Source organism: Chiloscyllium plagiosum, chromosome 27 (assembly GCF_004010195.1).
Source record: "Chiloscyllium plagiosum isolate BGI_BamShark_2017 chromosome 27, ASM401019v2, whole genome shotgun sequence".
Classification (NCBI taxonomy): Eukaryota; Metazoa; Chordata; class Chondrichthyes; order Orectolobiformes; family Hemiscylliidae; genus Chiloscyllium; species Chiloscyllium plagiosum.
The window spans coordinates 38,913,831-38,928,184 of NC_057736.1; the positions used below are offsets into that span (position 1 = coordinate 38,913,831).

The 14,354-nt window shown below is 38.6% G+C and overlaps 1 long non-coding RNA gene across 1 annotated transcript; it reads left to right on the forward strand.

The window, feature by feature from the left end:
• The first annotated feature begins 7,811 nt into the window (after positions 1-7,811).
• On the forward strand, positions 7,812-14,042 carry LOC122563441. Its single transcript, XR_006315608.1, has 3 exons — positions 7,812-7,957; positions 9,102-9,221; positions 13,818-14,042. It is a non-coding gene; the product is annotated as an uncharacterized LOC122563441 (long non-coding RNA).
• Positions 14,043-14,354: the final 312 nt, after the last annotated feature.

Below are 14,354 nucleotides of genomic sequence, written 5' to 3' on the forward strand. Positions count from 1 at the left end.
ACCCCACCCCCTCCCATTTATCTCTCCACCCCGAGGCTCCCAGCCTCATTCCTGATTAAAGGCTTTTGCCCGAAACGTTGATTTTCCTGCTCCTCAAATGCTGCCTGACCTTTTCCAGCACCACACTCTTGACTCTAATCTCCAGCATTTGCAGTACTCACTTTTGCCAACTTCCTCAAGTACTCCCTCCTTCCACCCCCTGCTCACAGTCGCAGCAGCATATGCCATCTACAAAGTGCACTGGAAATTAACCACAGCTCCTTAGCTAACACCTTCCAAACCCATGACCACTACCATGTAGAAGGACAATGGGAAGCAGATACCTGGGAATACCACCACCTGCAGGATCCCCTCTGAGCCAGTCACCATCCCAAAGTGGATATTTTTTTACCATTACTTCATTGTTGCTGTGTCAAAATCCTGGAATTCCCTCCCTAACTGTATTGTGTGTATCCCTACATCAGACATTTAGCAGTGTTTCAGGGAAGCAGCTCATTAAAACCTTCTCAAGGGCAACCAGGGATGGGCATTAAATGCTAACTCAGCCAGTGCCAGCCACACCCCCAAATAAATTTAAAGTAATGTTTGCACATTGATACTATGCACAATTGTACAAGGTAATCTGGGATACTTTCGGCTCTAATCTTAACGTATTCCTTTTTTTAATTATCATCCTACTTTTATATTATTAAGATGATTCTTTACATGTGCTAGTTTCTTTGTTCTAATCAACTCTGCACATACTGTGCTATTTAAGCCCAGTGGGGTGCATTTCAATGACATCATCACAATGTACGATAGGAAAAGCATTAGCTGAGGGATCCAAAGTGTCTGAATTATTTTTTAAATGGTAAGCCCTCCTTCATCCATGTAAAACCGTGTTTGGGACCAAAGAAGCAAAGAAAACAATGACAAATCTAAGATTTCAGAAAAAACAGCCAATACTTTAAAACAATGCCATGGGATCTTTCACATTGACTTGAGAGAGCAGGAAGGGTTTTGCAACTCATCCAAATTCCAAATCCCAGTGAGTTGACTGCAATCCATCCAAGAATATGAATACAGGACTGTTTAGAATTATGGATTTGCATTATACTGGGGGTAATTTATTTATTTAAAAAATAATTTATGCTGTGTTTGAAAAAGATGATAAGCTGTATCTTTGACACTGTTATAGTTATTATCTAATCTTGATAAGAGGTTTGAGAATGGAAATGTTAGCAATCTTAGACTGCAAAGCCACTCTGAGAACTGATCCCCTGTTGTGTAGACAATGGGCTGAAAACTATTCCAGTTCATCTATTGTAAGGAATAGGTATCACACCACCCACAGATAAACCTTGGGGAAAACAAAGGTAATTCAGAAATAATAAAGTTTTGAAATACTGACACACTTGACAGGAACTCCATGTATAAGTAGCTAACAGTTATGGGGCTGATCTAGAAGCTTTCGCTCCCCTTCAGCTATTGTAACTTGTCACCAAATCACAGCGTGAAACTGTAAATCAATATGTTTAAGAAACAATTCCATGATTTAGCGCTCCCTGCAGAGCATGCCCCATTCTCAGGAGCTCATTTAGAAAAGGCACAAGCAGTAAGTCTGTAATTTTCCATCTATTTGTATTAATGGCAAGAAAATCATAGACTGAGCACTTGCACATTCTGCAATTTCCCGTGATGTAATCCTTCAGAGCATTATCTCTTCCCCACAAGTGTTGGGTCATTGATCACCTCATTAGTGTTTGAGGGAGTTTCCTCTAAAATGGCTCAGCAATAGATTAATTGTGTTGACTGCTTACATTGCAGTGTGAATTTAGAAGCAACAATGTTGTACAAACAGAGTTGACTTGAATGTGATGGTGCTACTCCTGTTTTCCAATGCAGATATTCTACTGAATCAAGACAAAGGACACACAGGCCAGTATCAAACATATGGTCGTTATTAGTCACTTACGTTGCTTTACCAGCTGACAACCAAGGGTCGTCCATCTCTGGTGTTAGTCCCATAATGTAAACACTATTGTAAGCGTATTATTCAAGTTTACCAATCCCTGCTGTGCAGTGATAAGGGTAGGTCTAAAGATAACATGTTAGTCCGTTTGGAATCCGTGAAACTTTGTATTACTTTATAATCAGCAAAGTACTGGAAAAATTAAATCACTGAAAAGTGGGCATCTGTTGGAGCATAGCAAGCATAACCATCAGATTTTATTTCTGTGAGATTGATTGGGAGGTAAATATTAACCAGGCCACCTATTTTAATGCACCAATTCTTCAAATCATGCCATAGCATATTTTATGGCCATCTGGGGGGGGGCAGAATGGTTCTTCAGTTGATGTCTCAAGTAAAAGACAGCATTAGAGGAGTATGAGAAAGCAGAATAGAGAGAAGCTCGCAATGGAGCAGGAATTGAAAGATTACACTCGAGTGAGCTGTATCCAGTAGCACATATATCACTAAGTGTCAATAAAGAGAACGAGAGAGCTTTGCTTTTAGGATAAAGGCAAAATAGGGATGCTAGGGACTCAGAATAGTAACAGCCTAGTAAGACTGTTAGAAGTAAGACTGTAAGAGTGCAAGTGTAGATATCTACCAGTCTTAGAGCTCATGAAAGAACAAACAGCCCAAAGCATGGTAATCGTAGGATGTTCTCCAGGCACATTGTCAGCAATATTCACTTTATGAACATCCTGCACAGGAGGATTAATCTTGAGTTTTGTGCTCAAAGCTTTGAAAAGTATTTGAACCAGCAATCCAGTCACAAGAATGAGACCAACTGGGCCAACTGTTGGTTCAGATATGGTCAAACCTTAAAGTCACAGGCATTAGCTGCGTATAAGCGTATTTATCCTGAAATGGATCCAGTATCTTCTTGTACTTTTAAGAAATTGATGAATTAATTACAATTTTTTTGACAGTCATCACTTTTTCTTCTTTTGGTTTATTGCTGTTAGTTTTCCCCTGCTCTGTCAGTCCTTTCTTTCACCTCCTCTCCTCATCGTGAGATCAGAGCAGTTGTCTAGTAATCTGTCTCTGTAATCGTCCATGGCTGACAATGGCTGTCATTATCTGAAGCATTTTGTGAGTATTACAACACAGCCTGATCCTATCCTCAACTGATGCTTACCAACTGCAACTAGGAGCAGAAACCCAGGATAAGAATCTAAGAAGCAGCATCAAATTGACTGTTAAGCCTGTTGTGTAGTTCAAAAATTCACACTGATCATAAGCATCATTTCCATTCTCCTGTCTGATCCCCTTATCCCTTGTTTGATTTAGTGCCTCAAAATCTACTGGTTTTGAAAAGTCTTAGTTACTGAATATCCATAACCTTTTGGAGTAGGGAATTGTAAAAATTCAGAACTCCTTGACAACTTTCGCCTCCCTAGTACAGAGTGTGGAAGCAGGATATTTGCCCCAATGAGTCCGCACTGACCCTAAGAGGAAGCATCCCACCCAGATCCATTTCACCTACCCGTAACTCTGCATTTCCCACAGTTCATTCACTTAATCTGCACACCCCTGGATACTAAGCACAATTTAACATGGCCAATCCACCAAATCTGCACATCTTTGGACTATGATAGGAAACTGGAGCACCTGGAGGAAGCCCATGTGACATGGGGAGAATGTGCAAACTCTACAAAGACAATTGCCCAAGGATGGAATTGAACCTGGATCCCTGGCACTGTGAGGCAGCTGTGATAGCCACTGAGTCATCTGTGCTGCCCCATTATATCTCTTATCCTGAAAACATTGAGCTCAGTGCAAAACTGAAACAACATGTTGATGTTCTGAACAGCTTACCATCACAACCACAGAAGGCATGGTTGGAGATAATTGGATTTGATCACTTCTATTTAAAAATGACTTGTCAAGAGCTTAATGTCACAAACAATTCATCAATGAGTGTTATAGTAGTTCAATTATGACAATGAAAATGAGATGGATATGCCCATGATATCTCTGAATAATGACAGTCATATTCTTTTTCTCTTTATTCTATCACATTGTTATTTGTTTTCTTTCTTTCCTCTGAGACATGTTTTTGAGCTGGATTTAAAATGTCAATGTTGAGAGTAACCATATTAAAATGCCTCACCAATCTCCTTCAGAAAATTGAGATTGTATATAAGCAAGCATCCTCTGCTCTCAACTGAAGTGGGGGTGGTCAATCTATGTAAAGTAAATCCATTTTCAAGAGCTATCTGTTTTGAATTTATCTGTCACTCAGTTTTGAATAAATATGATAGAGGTGCTGAGGGCATTGAGGAAATAATAAGCTGGAAAATGAACCAATTCAAAATCAAGAATCAGTGACCTGACAAGGGGCAACATGATACCATCAAACAGATAAAGTCCTTTCCTATAGCCTTCTTATCATATCAATCATACAGTACTTGATACATCATGTACATTCAATGTGCAGTCTAAATGATTGAAATTTTACATTCAAGCTAAGGTGAAGCTACCATTCCACCTTTGGAAAGGCACCTGGTCTTTTAAAGAACTCATTATTCTGAACAGGGTTAGCTGCTTTGAGATGTTCTTCTAGTCTGTGAAAGTCCGCATAAGTGAATATGTTCACACTGGGAAGTGGAATTTCAATTTCAACGTAACCACGATCAATTGTCATAAAGAACGTGTCAGCTTCACTAATGTTCTTTACGGGAAAAAATCTGCTGTCCTTCCCTGGCCCGGACTATACATGACTCCAGACTCCTAGCTGCCAACTGGGTAGTTAGGGATGGGCAGTAAATGCTGGTCTAGCCAATGATGCCCACATACCATGGATGAACAAAAAAAAAACCACTGCTTCCACTGGCAAGAATATACCAACCAGAGAATGGAGTTTTAAGGGTAAAGTGACAAGTGGTAGATAGGAAGCTTTTGTTTGAACAGGTCTAGCTGTTTTAATCTGAAATACACCACCATTTTGGGACCAAGAAGGGTCAAAAGAACAATCAAAGGGGAATTGGATATATAGTCAAAGCAGAAATGTTCACAGGACTACAGTGAAAGACTGATTGGTTCTATGGGACTAATTGGAAAGCTTTTTCAAGAAGCCAGGACAATCATGATGAGGCAAATGATTTCCTTTTGTGTTGTACAAATCTGTATTTTAAACTGGATTCTCTAACACACTAGGACATCCCATTCACATTGCCAGAGCAGAATAAATAATAGCATCATTGCTTCATAATGTTCACACATCAAACATCCTTGTTGGCTTTCTTTGTGTCATGTTTGATGTGCAGGGGTAGGGAAAGTGAAATCCCCCTGATAATTTCCATGAAATTGCTTGGTATCATCTCGGTCTAGGTCTGAGATGATCTGGCACACTGTTTGAATGGTAAAGTAGCCTTAATAGGCCACTTCATGAGCCATGAATAGTTAATCACATTTAGAGCCATATACAAGTCAGATCACATAAAGAAAGCAGGCCATCCAAAGGTCAACAGGTTAAAACATCCAAGGAATACAATTTGGCATCTGGAAGATGAACAGTTACATGGCAATTTCTCTTGTGAGGTTGAATTGCCAGCAGCAATTGTTATTGAGTTCTGAAGTAGGGCTGGGAGAGTCGATGATATAGGATTCAACACTGTAGGATAAGGTCATATTGGCCATTCCCATCACCTTCAAAACTCATCTTCCTCCTTCAAAACACAGAGCACAATTGGAACTTCCATTTTGCCCTTTGAATGCAGGATGCAAAACAGCAGCTGAAAACAAGGTGATTCAAAGAAGCAAGCTTAGAAATAAAGGCCATGCAATGCAGAGGGGCAGAACTGAACAATGACAGAGTTGATGCATTGGTAAAAATATGATTCATGGAATTTAGTAAACGAACATAAAAGCTATCTTTCAAACCAAAACTTAAGAGCTGTTATTCAGTTTCCAGAAGCCTACTCTGACAATCTATACAAGTCAAACACCCAGTTACATTTACTCAGAACACCAGCAATATTACCTGCGAGAGGACAATGCAAGAGGCGTTAAATCCAGAAAGCAGATTCTGTTCAATGTTTAATAAAGCCAACCTGCTCACCAACCTGCTTCCAATAAACCCCTTGTCCATTTCCTTCCTCATGAAACGTGGTGTATTAAATGTTGTGCATGCCAGGCTCTTTCCGGTGAGCTTTAGTGGCACCAACATGAAGAAAAATAAATGCTAAAGCAAGCTTGGCAACATTTGTCAGCCAGGGCCCCCTGATTATGTACCATTTATAACATTGTAAAGTATCCCAAGGTGCTGCAATAGAATTATTATCTATCAAAATTTCATGTGCAGCTAAATACTTTGGTCTGTTCACTATAAACTAAGCCAAAGAAGTAGGTTTTGAGGAGTGTTGTGACTGAGGAGAGCGAGAATGAGATTAGGATGGAATCCTAGAATTTAGGGCCGAGAAAAAATAGGGTCTGACTAGAAAGCCCAAATGACACTGAACCAGCCGTGTTGCAAACTCTGTCTTAATCTTTCATTATTGAGAATAAGTGCATACAAGTAGGTACAAAGTGGGAAGGGGACAAATCTTCCATATAGTAACCAACAGTATTTGAGCGCAGTTGCAAATGCTGCCATGGGAATTTAATTTGCATGGCTTGGCAACATATCAACGAGGAATAGAAAAATTGGAAGTAAGGTGGTTTACAACAGTGTTCAAGGCGTTACCTTCCAGATGTGTTATGTAGGTTTAGCATGAACTAGTTATGTACCAAAGTTTCAGAGATTCGCTGACCATGCAGCAAAGCATTTTACAGCTTTCAAACTGAGTGGGAGAATCTGGCAGAATGATACTGTCGGAAGAGTAGGTCAGCCCCTACCGAGTTCACCGCTTCGTCTGTTATGAGCTAGTTGGAGCCTTTGAATGCACAGCTATGGTAGAACAGTGCATTAAGGAATAATCAGTATTAAGTACTAGCAACTCTATCACTGCCTAACAGCAGCCCAGGGAGCAAGTATATACACCAGTCGGATTAATATCCTGATAATGCCACAATGGTGTATAATGTGGCTAATAACATGGATTGAGATTTCTAACACGTAGGAAAGTTAATGTAGAGAGACTGTATGATTCTCTAGGGAGTTTGGTCTTTCTCTGCTGGATAAGAAACATAATATGTCTTTTTATGCTTGCTGCCAGATATTTGCATGGTTATTTCAGAGTTTGTTCATTCAGTCACTAAATTAAACTCTGGCACTTTCATTTTCGATTCTTTTAAGCTTCTACTCTTCTGCAAAAAATATAATCGAATCTAAAAGTCAGTAACGATGAGACTATTAGGCTAAAAGCTAACTGTGGGGCAGATAATTTTACACATTAGAATATTTGACTAATATGCAATTATAAAACTACATTTTAATAATAGTCCAGCCGCGACAGGTGTGTTTATAAATTCATCCATTGAGCTTCCTTAAAAGCATAAACTAAAGGTTTTTTACTTCTGATAATCATTTTACAAATTATTTGGTGGCAATTTTTGAAAACAAATTATTTGACAAATAATTTTAGGAAAAATGTGCTGCTGACAATGCAAGCAGATGGAGAATATAATGGAAAAATTTGATTAAAATACTTTCCCTTTTCAGGAGGTTGGTATCATAGACCTCTGATGTGATTTGATGAACATATAGATACTGTTCATTCTTATTGATTTAAGAGAGATTATCATTTATGTTGCAGCTATCACAAGGACAGATCGTCCTAATAATTGAAATTTAGCCAATAAAGTATACTTGACAACTAATTACTATTGTAATGTAAGAAATTTATTCACCTTTTTGTATGCAACAAGGTATCACAAACAGCTGCATGATAAAAGACAGGAGGCTTTTCACAGCCAGCAGCAGGCTGAAGTCACCCAGCACCTGCTCTGACTTCCAGGTCGACAATTCTCAACATCCAGCTTGTTTGGCATGCTCGGTAAAATATGAAGCTGAATATCAATGAGGTGAGTTATGCTGTTATTACTGCTAACAGAGAAAACTTGCCATACCATTTATCATACTGGGTGGCACGGTGGCTCAGTGGTTAGCACTGCTGCCTCACAGCGCCAGCAACCCGGGTTCGATTCCAGTCTTGGCCAACTGGCTGTGTAGAGTTTGCATGGTGTGTGTGTGTGTGTATTCCTCCCACAATCCAAAGATGTGCAGGTTAGGTAAATTGGCCATGCTAAATTGCCCATAGTGTTCAGGGATGTGCATCAGTCAGGGGTAAATATAGGACAATAGGGTAGGGAAATGGGTCTGGGTGGGTTACTCTTTAAAGGTTCAGTGTGGATTTGTTGGGCCAAAGGGCCTGTTTCCACACTGTAGGGATTCTATGATTGATTCATTTGGCAGATGTATAAAAGATACAGTGGGTGCATCCAATATTGAGGTAGACTTCACCCAGATTTCCTGTGAATTCGGCAATAAATCTCACAGTAACCCATATCATTCAGTCCCTTGTAGGATTCTGTCCCAGGTCATTTTTTGTATGCTGTTCACTGAAGGACAAATATTGGCTGGGACACTAAAGCTAAATCTACTTATTTTTGTCAAAACAGAATTTTGGAATATTTCATGTATATTTTGACGGAGCAATCAGGTCCTTATAATTTAAATGCAGGATTAGGCTATGCAGTTCTTTAACTTTGGCCTGAAGACTTATTCAAATAAAGTTCCTTGAACAATGTAGCATGATTTTGATCACATCCAGCCTTGATGGAGCAAACATTAATGAGATCATTTGCCACATTGATCTTAATCCTAACCTTTAGGCAAATTATGTCTATAGCCCTCTCTGCATCAAACAGATTTGATTTGAATTGAAAAAGTGACAGATACCTTCATGATTAAACTATTGTCTTCTATGAAAAGATGTTCCAAATTTATGGAATTGAATTTATTTTCAGTTAATTTTTCACAAAATGCGAATACTGAAAAATATTGCTTAATGTGTTCACCATTTCCCTGGCATCTCTGGGATAATGTGTCTTTCTCAATCATCACACTTCTCATTGGCTTGAAGTAATTTACAAAGACTTGTTCTGTCACCTCAAATGTAAATGTTTCTGCTCAAATATTCATTGTATGACCATTACCTTCTTACAGATTCATCCAACATCCAGACTGTCCACCCTCAAGTGAACAAATAGATCTTGCACCCGAAAATCCATCCATCCCACATCTTAGGCAGATCAGCCAGCAAAGACAGAAATGGTGCGGGGGAAGGTAAAGTAAGATTTTTCTCAACCAGCCTCAATGCCAATTTGTTGTATACTTTCTTGAACTTGGATCTATCAGAAATCACACACCAACTTCAACAACTATCACAATTGTGTTTTGTTTAGAAATGTCTACTGCATGCTTCTAGCTCAGATTTCTCGCTCTTTCAACTGCCTTTGTTTGCTTTTCAGAATACACACCCAGGAGCCAATCATGCACAGTTAGCGAAAAGTAAATTGTCACAAATAATCAAACCACTGAACACTGTATAGTACATTAACTGTCATTGTGTCCTGCAATCCTTCCTGAAGCCATGTTTAATCTAGAAGTTAAAACCTTCCCTTGTCTCATCTTTTACGCCAGCTTTGTGTAGGACCTGCTTTACTTTGTATCCTCCGAGACTGAAAACTGCCTCAAATCACTGGTACTTGTTATGTCTTATGGTCTATATGTCAGTATATTGATCAGTGTCATGTTCATGATGCCATCACTGCTTCATATCATGATCTGAGGGCTCAAAGACTTCATATTCAATCTTTACTCAGATCACCCAGAAGCATAATATTATGGTGGAACCATGTTCCTCTGTAGTAATCAATTAGACTGTTCACAGCTCAAACACTTATGTGTATTTGTATTTAACAATTATGGGTAGTCATTTTGCAGTATGGAACATGAAATTAAAGTAATCCAGCATTGCCTAAAAATGATGTCTTTTGTCAAAGCGTTTTGGCTTGCACTTATCAGGATAATTCTCAATAATAAGAAATCAAGGGGAAATGACATTTATATTGCATGAAAGGAGCATACTCAATGATTGGTAAATTGATTCAATAAATTTCTATTGGATCATTCAATACTTTGATAGCTATATCCAATTTCTAATTTTATAGGCTGTAGCATAACATTGCTTCCTCAAGTAGAGGCAAACTCACATCATGGCAGCAGTCGTGGCCATCCAGAAAACACTAATATTTGGTGATAGATGTTTAGAAAACTAATTGAAGACCAACCAGATAACAGCTTTAGAGAACAGAGAATTTTAGATAAAAGGACAATTCCTTACCACTGAACAGCCTTAGTTTCCATGAATAAAGAGAACTGTACACAGATCAGAAGATAGAGCACTAACCACCAAGAAAACAGAGCATATTTCCTTTTGATTAGAATGTAACTTCTTTCACAATAAACCAAACTTTGAAGATTGCCTTATAGTAAAATGAAAAGACTGAAGTGCACTGTGAGCTGGAAGATAAGGCCAGTGAAATGCAGCACAATAGTGGGGGAAAAAAAACACTGTGCTCCTGACAATCAAAATATAAGTAACAGTTTACAGTAGTTGTAAAATTTGTCAAGTTAGGGAAAGCATCAAACACAGGGGCAAGTATGTAACTGTGGAAAAATGAACAACAGGTAAAAGTTTCATAGGAATGTAAAGAATGGCAGAGAACTGTTACAAGGTTAATCAGGAGGAAGAAATTAAAGTATTACAGGCAGATAGGTGGAACTATTAAAGTTCTTACATGTATCTCAGAACGAAAAGAGTAAGCAAGGTGACTGTTGATTCTCTAGAGACTAAGAATGGGAATTTAATAGTCAATAACAAGAAAATGGAGTGCAAAATGAACAATGTCTTCGCTATAAGGATGGAAAGACATTGCAGTAATGGCTATAACTCAGAATGTGAAAGGGAGAAAAGATTTAATTCAGTAGCAAGAGAAATGGTTGAGCAACCTGATAGAGTTCCAGATTAACAGGTCTCTGGGCCCAGATGGATTTGAGAGACCAGTCAGGTCCTTAGAACTTGAGTGCAGGATTAGGTCATACGCTCTTTGACTTTGGTCTAATGACTTATTCAAAAGAATCCTAGGGTCTTAAAAGAGATTGTAAGTATTAGTAGAGCCTTTGGTGTAAATTTTCCAAATCTCCCTAGATTCAGGCATTCCAGAAGACTGGAAAGTAGCAAATATTACCTCTCTATTAAATCAGTAGGCGAGGCAGGGTACAGGAGACTGTAGGCCAGCTAGCTAATCATCTTTCATGCAGAAGAAAATTGATTCTATTATTGAAGAGATTATAGCAGCTCATTTATAAAAATTCAAGGTAATTGGGAGGAATCAGCATGGTTTTGTCAAAGGGAAATCATGTTTCACCAATTCTTTGGAGGTGTAACTCCTACTGTGGATAAAGGCGATGGAGACAGGATCATTAAGTATTTTTTAAGAGAGAGTTGGACATTTCTTCTTAGGCTGGAGGTCAAAGATTATTCGGGAGGAAATGGGAATATGGAATTTGAAGCACAAAATCAGCTGTGATCTTATTGAATGCCACAGCAGCCTCGAGAGGTTGACTCATCTCCATCCACTCTTATTTCATATGTTCATATGTCAACTACACATACAGGCCAGCAGTAGAAAGTGATCAGAAGCTTTTATAATCATTTGTAAGTTCTAAAACTGATATAGAGGCAAGTGCCAACATACCACCACTACATATCTTGAAAGAAATGCATCTCAGCAAGGGGCACTCCGTGATATGACCTATAAGAGAGTATCACACCATATAATGGTTCACTGATTCCATCCAATAAATACAATCACATTTCAGTGCCAATACCCAAGCTTATTTTGGTTTCCTGAAAACTTCTACCTGGTAGATACCAAAGGTCCAACAGTGGCAAAACTACCATACACTTAGAGCTCACTTTAGTCACAATTTGTGAGATTTGAACCATACTCTCTGTGACAGAACAGACCATATATGACACAATTGAGTCAGTCAATAATCTCAAGCGCTTGTACCAGATGGATTTGACATGACCAAAAATTTTAAGAATAATGCATTACATCTTAAGAGTGATGCAAACCCATTCATTGATCGTCCAAAAAAGTACAAATTCAGGACAAGCTCTAAGTGGAACTAAATGCAATGGAGCAATATGAAATAATTCAGAAGGTCAACCATCTCACAGAGTGGTGCGGGTACATTGCAGTTATTTGAAAGACAGATGAATCATGAACATTTATCTAACTCTGAGGCACCTTACCCTCTGTGCTCACACAAAATGCAAATGTTAGAATTGCAAATCCTACATTTGCCAGAGCAGAATTATTTTCGAAGCTAGATGCAAAGTACAGGGTTCCTCTTTGTCTATATAGAAAAAGTCCAAGAGCTTGCAACAGTTAAGAGGCTATTCAGATACAATTGTTTCCAACTGCTACCAGGTGTGCTCTCAGTTGGTCAAGAAATTTTCCACCAGTACATGGATAAAATTATTGTGAATTTATCTAATGCATATGCATAGCCACTATGGTCATGACTAACTCAAAGGCAAAGCATGACCACAACCTTCACCAACTGGGGAACGTAGTATCTGTATATAATAGCTAGTTGTAATGAAAGTCTGGTGGATACTTTAATACCGTACTATCCATACCTAGTTTCTCACATTATGGGAGATAATGAAAGTACTGCCACATCAAATAAAATAACCTATTTGAAGAAGTCTAAGACCGGCTGCTAAGCATATACAGCAGCCTAACGGTTTGGGCCATTTGCTGACTGAAGAGTTATATCATGTGATCACAGGCCTTTTTTTTTGTAGTTGTCGGATCAAATCAAAATGTTTCTCTCAGAATGCCAGAAGTAAGGAAGAATGCTCCAAAACTAATCAAATCCAAATCTAGTTTAAAATCAAATGCTTTCTAAGATTACAAGTGATATTAAAAGCTTATAAAAATGCTTATTTGAAGGACAAACATTTTCCAAGCATGATTGATTTTATTTCCCCATACTTTGACTGTAATTTGCATTGTAATTAAATGTTCTAGAACATGAAAATAATAAAATGGGCACCTTAGTCTTTTTGTGTAAATGTCTAAATATTTTTCCACCCTCACTGAATTTGCTCTGCATTCACTTTATCATCCAGTTCAATGAAATTGTATCTCCCAGTTCCGTTCTTATCCAGTGAATTGTAGACAGATAATCACTCGAATAGCATTGTGTCATGCTCCAATAGTTGCATCTGGTGTCTCCCAAGGATCTATTCTTGGCTCCCTTTTGTTTCATATCTAATTGTTCGGCTTTTCAGTGACATCATCTGAAAACACATCATTTTCCATTATGTAAACTGACAATACTGAACTATAGTTCATCCTAACTCCTCTTGACACAACTACTGTCTCTAAGTTACTAAACTGTTCAATAATTAATGGGACATTGTAAAACATTATGAAAGTTGAAACCACTGTCTTTCAGTCCCCACTATAAATTCTGTTCCCTAGCTATAGATACTATCCCTCTCCTCGGCAATTATCTAAAGCTGAGCCAGACTGCGCACAAACACGGTATTATATTTAATTGCGAGATGGCCCTCTGGTCATCTGACCACATCTGCACCATCATTAAGACTACCTATTTTCACCTCTAGTGCTTGCTGTCTTAATCCTGTCTCAGATTTTTTCACTATTGAAATGCTCATTCATATTTTGGGTACCACCAATATTCCCTCTAATCTGTTGTAAGGTCAAGGTCAGAGTTAGGGCTAGGATGAGATCCACACATGGACATCAGATGCTGATGTATTTCTTCTACTTTCAGAATCCACTACTGCTTATGGACCTTGGACGTCTGTGCAAGAGAAAGAAAAATTACAAGGAACATTGGATACCCCTAGGTTTCATAATTCTCATGCAATTTTGCCTGGCATCCTACATTTAACCATCAATATTGCCCTGATTCTGAATGTCTTCATCAATCACCCTATGCCTGCTTGCCTACTTTGACTTCAAGTTCCATGTCTTTGTTTTCAATTCCTGTCATGCTTTTGCCCCTCCCTAACACTGTAATTTCTAATTGCATTCTCTTGGTGACTTCCTCCTTGAAGGCACTTCCTAAAACATATTGAGTTTTTGTCTTCTGTTCTTATGTTTGCTCATGAACAAAGAGACCTTGGAGTGCAGGTTTATAGCTCCTTGAAAGTGGAGTCGCAGGTAGATAGGATAGTGAAGAAGGTGTTTGGTATGCTTTCCTTTATTGGTCAGAGTATTGAGTACAGGAGTTGGGAGGTCATGTTGCAGCTGTACAGGACATTGGTTAGGCCACTGTTGGAATATTGCATGCAATTCTGGTCTCCTT